We start from the raw sequence: 7,548 nt of genomic DNA, 5'->3' as shown, positions 1-7,548 counted from the left end.
TTTTGTTATTTTTGCTTTAACCAACCCATTTCTATGTTTACTTTCTCTTATACTTAAAACAGGAAGCCATCAATCTTGTCAAATTCTAAAGATTTAATAATAGGTTGTGCACCTTTTTAAGTTATGTCGGAAATGAAATATGTTTATTTTTTTAAAATGTTTTCTTTAGTATCAACGATTTGTCTTTTAATTAGAAGTGCCTTTGCTTAATTGAGTTTTCAATTTTCATAAGTTTTAGTAAAAGATTTCTGAAATCCTCTTTGAATGTGAGCACTAGCGGTGCACTTAAGTGCTATATAATCTTCCATCTAAACTCCTACGTCAAAACAATTGACAATTCTATCATCTATGTACGAAGGTCGTTTGAAAAGTCCGTGCAAAAATAAAAACTACTTAATTTTTGGGGGTAAACCTTTTTTATTTTTCAACATAGTCTCCTTTTAGGCTTATACACTTCGTCCAACGCTGCTCTAGTTTGTTGATCCCTTCCGAATAATGGGATTTGTCCAAGTCTGAAAAATAGCCATTCGTTTCTGCAATCACCTCCTCGTTTGAATTAAATCTTTTTCCCGCCAGCCATTTCCTCATATTGGGGAACAAATAGTAGTCCGAGGGAGCCAAGTCTGGAGAATAGGGGGGATGTGAAACGAGTTGGAACCCTATTTCCATTAATTTTGCGACCACAACTGCTGAGGTGTGAGCTGGTGCGTTGTCGTGATGGAAAAGGACTTTTTTGTGGGCCAATCGTGGGCGTTTTTCTTGCAGCTCGGTTTTCAAACGGTCCAATAACGATGAATAATATGCACCTATAATAGTTTTATCCTTTTCCAGATAGTCGATGAGGATTATTCCTTGCGAATCCCAAAAGACAGTCGCCATAATCTTATCACTCGACTTCCTCGATTCAAACGAATGCAAAACACAAAGAAATAGACCGATCTGGCTGAAACTTGGTGTGTGTTCTTCCAAGAGATGCTACTAACTAAACATAACCTCGATACGCGCCAGTAGTGCTATCTCTCTGACTTTGCACGGACTTTTCAAACGACCCTCGTAATATTTGGAAGCCTTAGTAGTTTCTTTGAAACCTCAAATGTTGCGAGAATCAATTTGAAAATGCGTTGTAGAGAATGGTAGTCTAAGATTATATTATATACTTTGAAAATGACACCATACTAGGCCCATACTGAAAGCATAACTCATAAAGACTTATTTAAAAAACGCTAGGGTGAGTGGAAACAACTTCCAACTTTAACCAACAGAATTCATAAAATTCACACACTTTTCATAAAATAAGGTTAAAATAAAAACAGTAATTAGTTAAATAAGCACTCCATCTAGAGTTGAACGAAAAAAGAGCCAAAATCCAGCCTGAAAGTTCATTGTAAAATAAAAAACAAAAAAGAAAGGCTTAGCTTAATGGTCCTAAATAAAGCTTAGAACATAAATTTTTATTATAGTTTCGCTTACAATAAAGATCTTCACAAAAGAACTTACTCTGGTCATGCACTCAACAATATAACACTAAATTTCTTTTATTTATATGGCAAGATACTTTTTATTTGGAAATATTTTTCCAACAGAACCATAAAAGTGATAAATACTAATGAGTTTCAATAATTTCTGAGTCGTAACATACACAATTGGCTCAGCGAGATGTAAGTCCCTGTTGTAGAATTAGAAAAATTTAGTGTTTTAGAATACACATAAATATGTTTCTTGAATATTCTTAGTTTATTTTATATAAATAATCTCTGAATTTTATTCTTACAATTAAATGATTTTTTTGCCAAAAGTACTTTTGATTGACGATAGATGTCACTTTTCTTTACTATATTTAAAAAAAAAATAGTGGGTTTTCCGGGGAAAATATTTTAAATAGATGAGATGTGGCACACTGGACTTCTCTGGAAACTCAAGACCATCCTTCCAGCCACCTATTTCCTCATTTTGAAATCATACTTGACTGACAGACATTTTAGAGTGAAGGTAAGGGAACTATTCTTTCTCCTTTCAGCCATGCTGACGCTGGAGTTCCGCAAGGCAGCATACTAGGCCCCATTCTGTACACAATCTACTCCTCAGACATACCTACTCATCCTCAAACTACTCTTCTCACCTATGCTGACGATACTGCCATCTTATCTACTGACAAAGACCCATTAATAGCTCTTAGAAACCTTCAGTCTCATCTCACCTCCTTAGAAAAATGGTTCAAAAAAATGGGCTATCAAACTGAACGAAACAAAATCTCAAAATATTACTTTCACTCTTCCTCCTGTCTTTTACAATTTTATTCCTTTACCAGCTGCCAACGTAGTCCGCTACCTTGGGCTTTACCTTGACAGAAGACTTACATGGAATCCTCATACACGACTTAAGGAGAACAGAACTCAACAGACGCTTCCGTCAACTGAGAAGACTATTCGACAACAGATCAAAACTCACTCGGGACAACAAAAGACTTATATATGTAAGTATACTAAAGCCAGTCTGGGCTTATGGCATCGAACTATGGGGTTCAACCAAACGCTCAAATCTGCAAAGGATCCAGTCCTTGCAATCTAAAATTCTTCGCTCTATGGTAAACGCTCCTTTCTACGTCCACCAATCAAACCATTCACACAGACTTGAACATTCCTTTCGTCACAAAAGTTGCTGAAAACACGTTACAGAAAATTCCATCTTAACATTCAAATACATCACAATCCACTTGTACAACATCTATCTTACAGAACATTTTCAGACAACACTTCCAGACGTCTTAAAAGACAGTGGCCTCGCTATCTCCTCTCTGATGAAGAGAGTCAGTAGAATTTAGAATGTTTTTGCAGTGTTACCGCTGGGTAACTTCTCCACTCTGATATATGTGTACGTTATTTGTTGTTATCATTGTTGCTTATAACGCAAAATTCGTTGATTGTAACTAAATAAATGATTTTAAAAAAAAAGTAGATGAGAACTGACAAAACTGAAAATCTTAGATATTATACGATGTTTGAAGAAAATCAAATAGAAGAAATAATTTCATCTTTTAAAATAGCAAAAAAGTTCTCGAGGATATAAACCTCGTTGTGAGGTTTTATACCTATTGCTCCAAGAAACTTTTCATGAATAAGTTTTAGAATAATCGTTCGCATTGAACTTTTCTATATAAAAGTTTTCAAATAACTTTTTCGAAAAGACAAGTTCAAAACAAACTTAGATTAAAGTAAAAAGTATAAGTTAAATCCAAATTTTTTTAAATAAAGTTATTTCTAATGCCTGCAGTGCACCTGAATATAATTAATACATGCAGTAGAAACGTACATGACTTTGAACTTGAGGGAAATTTGACTCTGTACTCCGACATGAAAACAAAAAATCTTTTTTCCTAGAAATATATTACAAACTTAAGTGTTAGAATTCAATAGTTTCGGTGTAAATTTATCGGAAATCGTTAAGAGGGTGTGAAAAATCTATGCTCAGATTCTTTAAAAAAATCCTCTCTCTTTAAAGGCCTGAAATCAGAATCTCACTGATATCGGTTTTCTTCTGTAGAATTTTCCTCAGTATTTTCTCGCCCAAATTTTTTAACATGCGACAAACTGCCCAATGTGCTCACTTAGCACATTTTTATTTTGTAAATATTCACTTCCGCCGGACGCGGCAAATTTTTTAACACAATCTCTTTTTTGTTTTGGAATAGAAATTAATATCTGTATGCTGCAGTTACTACTGACATTTTTTTTTTTTTTTATTCCAGCGGAGATGTCCGTGTTTGCAATCAACGAGGAATTATCGGTATTTAATGCAACGTAAATGAAGAAAGTGTGATTTCGCTTATAATAAAAAAAATCACCAACTCATTTAGTTAAACAGTAATTCTGAATTCAACAAAATCTACAATTTTGCTGACGGCAAGCACATCTGAGTTTCAATTATCAGGTTGTATGAATGCTGCCAAACACCAGTTAAGATCAAATATTAGAAAATATTTTTGAAATATGGCGTGAAAAATAGTTTGAAGCTAAGTCAATAATGAATCAAATAGCTCTCTATTTAATGATTTATCGGGCATATAAAATAACACTACTGGAAAAGTTCCAATAATGCACATAAATTTGATAGAAAAACATTCGGCACTAGGATATGGAAAAGTCATAGATAAACGGGTGCCATAATATGTACAGTGGTCAAAAAAAGTATTCATACACTAAGTTATTTTACTTTATCTACTGAACTTTTGTTTCTAGGATGACTATTTCTTCAGCACTGGAATCGAAGATAGTAATAATGAGTTTAATGCTCTCATTTTCTTTTATAAACATAAAGAATTGATTAAAAAGCAGAAAAATAATTTATGCTGCATGGGTACTGTGGGAGGGAGAGAACTTGTCACCATCGACGGAACTCTTAACGCTGAAAGGTACGTGGACATATACGGGTGGTTTGAAAAGTCCGTGCAAAAATAAAAACTACTTAATTTTTGGGGGTAAACCTTTTTTATTTTTCAACATAGTCTCCTTTTAGGCTTATACACTTCGTCCAACGCTGCTCTAGTTTGTTGATCCCTTGCGAATAATAGGATTTGTCCAAGTCTGAAAAATAGCCATTCGTTTCTGCAATCACCTCCTCGTTTGAATAAAATCTTTTTCCCGCCAGCCATTTCTTCATATTGGGGAACAAATAGTAGTCCGAGGGAGCCAAGTCTGCAGAATAGGGGGGATGTGAAACGAGTTGGAACCCTATTTCCATTAATTTTGCGACCACAACTGCTGAGGTGTGAGCTGGTGCGTTGTCGTGATGGAAAAGGACTTTTTTGTGGGCCAATCGTGGGCGTTTTTCTTGCAGCTCGGTTTTCAAACGGTCCAATAACGATGAATAATATGCACCTGTAATAGTTTTACCCTTTTCCAGATAGTCGATGTGGATTATTCCTTGCGAATCCCAAAAGACAGTCGCCATAATCTTTCCGGCCGAAGGAACGGTCTTCGCCTTTTTTGGCGCAGATTCCCCCTTGGTAACCCATTGTTTAGATTGTTCTTTGGTCTCAGGAGTGTAGTGATGTATCCATGTTTCATCCACAGTGACGAAACGACGCTTAAAGTCCTGCGGATTCTTCTGGAACAGCTGCAAACTGTCCTTGCAACACTTCACACGATTTCGTTTTTGGTCAAGCGTGAGCAATCGCGGCACCCATCTTGCGGATAGCTTTGTCATGTCCAAATGTTGATGCAAAATATTATGTACCCGTTCATTCGAGATGCCCACAGCACTAGCAATCTCACGCACCTTCACTCTACTGTCATCCATCACTATATCATGGATTTTATCAATGATTTCTGGAGTAGTAACCTCAACAGGGCCTCCAGAACGTTCAGCGTCACTTGTGCCCGTACGGCCACTCCGAAAATTTTGAAACCACTTATAAACTGTTCTAATTGAAGGTGCAGAGTCACCATAATGTTTATCAAACTTCTCTTTAGTCTCCTCAGGCGTTTTGCCTTTCATAAAGTAGTGTTTAATCAACACACAAAATTCTTTTTCGTCCATTTTTTGAAAATCACTCGACTTCCTCGATTCAAACGAATGCCAAATACAAAGAAATAGACTGATCTGGCTGAAACTTGGTGTTTGTTCTTCCAAGAGATGCTACTAACTAAACATAACCTCGATACGCGCCAGTGGTGCTATCTCTCTGACTTTGCACGGACTTTTCAAACGACCCTCGTACTCCGCCATAATTTTAGCAAAAGTGCTGGTAAATTGGGGATCGAAAGCGCATACTTCTTTCAACAGGATAACGATCCCAAACATACAGCCCAAAAAACGAAGGAAACGGCAGCTTTATAATGCCCAGAAACAATTTCTCACCCCTCCACAGTCTCCGGGTATAAACCCTATTGAAAATTTATGGTCTTATTTGGAGCGGAAAATTCGAAAATTGAAATGTTCTTCCAGAAAAGAGGTCATAGCCAATTTAAAGAAATCATGGGCAGAAATCACATCTCAAGAGACACTAAACCTGGTGGAATCTATGCCAAGGAGGCTTCAGGCAATAATAAATGCAAAGGGATTGCTAATAAAATATTAGGTCTTTAGTTTTGCGTTAATTATAACATTCAGACTTATGAATACTTATTTTTCTGCTTTTTAATCAATTCTTTATGTTTATAAAAGAAAATGAGAGCATTAAATTCATTGTTACTATCTTCGATTTCAGTGCTGAAGAAATAGTCATCCTAGAAACAAAAGTTCAGTAGATAAAATAAAATAACTTAGTGTATGAATACTTTTTTTGACCACTGTATATTTCTTTAAAGGTAGAATAAGAAAGTAAATTCATGTTTTGTAACTCAATTATGTAGAGTAAATAGTAACCAATATATTTTTTTTATTATGAAAAAGCATACGTATTCTTACCTAAATATGTCTCTTTAAAGTAAACTTTTTGTTACTATAGTAACTGACAGTATGTAATCTGAGATGCAATAAAGATATTTGTTCGCTAAAAGCAACAGGATCCTTAACAGGAATGCTTTTAGATTGTACTGAAGCTCTAAGACTATACATTCATTGTTTGCTAAAACATTAAGATAGACTTGAAATATTATACTTAATAAATTTTTGGAAAATATTGTCAATAGTTTTTAATAGTGCGTGAACACTTTCTTTTTTTGTCAAGTTTCTGGGATCCCAATAATGACGAACATTAAGAGTAACTTCTCTATTTGTTTATATCTAGCTCTATTCTGAGTAACTATTGTTACTTATACCGCCACCGTGCTTATTTTTTAGCAAAACTAAACGAGAGAGAGAAATAAAATTGAATCTGCAAACTTAATGTAATCCATTCATATTTGGAATGTTTTTGGTTTTTTTTCCTATCCCAAAATCATTTTCATGCAAGCGTTTATACAATAAGATTATTTTGGAACCATTTTTTACCTTTAAAAGAAATATTTTATTGACCCAAAAGATTTCTTGCAGGCAGCTTTTATTAAATGGAAAGGCCGGCTGTATTTTGTAGATATCCATAAGGATCTAAAGCAGGGGTGAGCAACCTTTTTAATCAATGGGCCAATTTAAATTTTAAGTTTTTTTGGCGGGCCGCACATAGATTAACTCTTATTAATAATTTACGAAACTTCGTACGAAACGCATCGCGTCCGTATTGCATGTTTGAACAAGTCACCGACAAGTGTGTATCTCGTCACAAAAAAAATCGCGCAGACGCGGCGCGTTCGTATTGCATGTTTAAAAACGTCGTCGACAAGTAACTCGCCATAAAAAAATATTTCGGTTTAGTATGTACTACCATTTTATTATAATTAATTTTATAACAATATATTGATGGGAGAAAGTCGATAAAATAAATTCAATTTTAGAAATGCTTGGAGGGCCGCAAGCGGCCCGCGGGCCGCGTGTTGCTCATCCTTGATCTAAAGGATAACTTGTGGTCCGAGGTTTTCTATAGCGCTGGTTCAGAGACTAAATATATTCACTTCTTAATACCTTTATTTTATTTTTCTTTTCTCTAGGAAGGCCTGGAATCCCAGAAGAGCT

This window comes from Rhodnius prolixus, unplaced genomic scaffold, assembly GCF_049639745.1.
Source record: "Rhodnius prolixus isolate KJV_2025 unplaced genomic scaffold, Rpr scaffold_9, whole genome shotgun sequence".
In the NCBI taxonomy this organism is placed as follows: Eukaryota; Metazoa; Arthropoda; class Insecta; order Hemiptera; family Reduviidae; genus Rhodnius; species Rhodnius prolixus.
The sequence above is the reverse complement of the archived record's forward strand: the minus strand, read 5'-3'. Positions refer to the sequence as shown.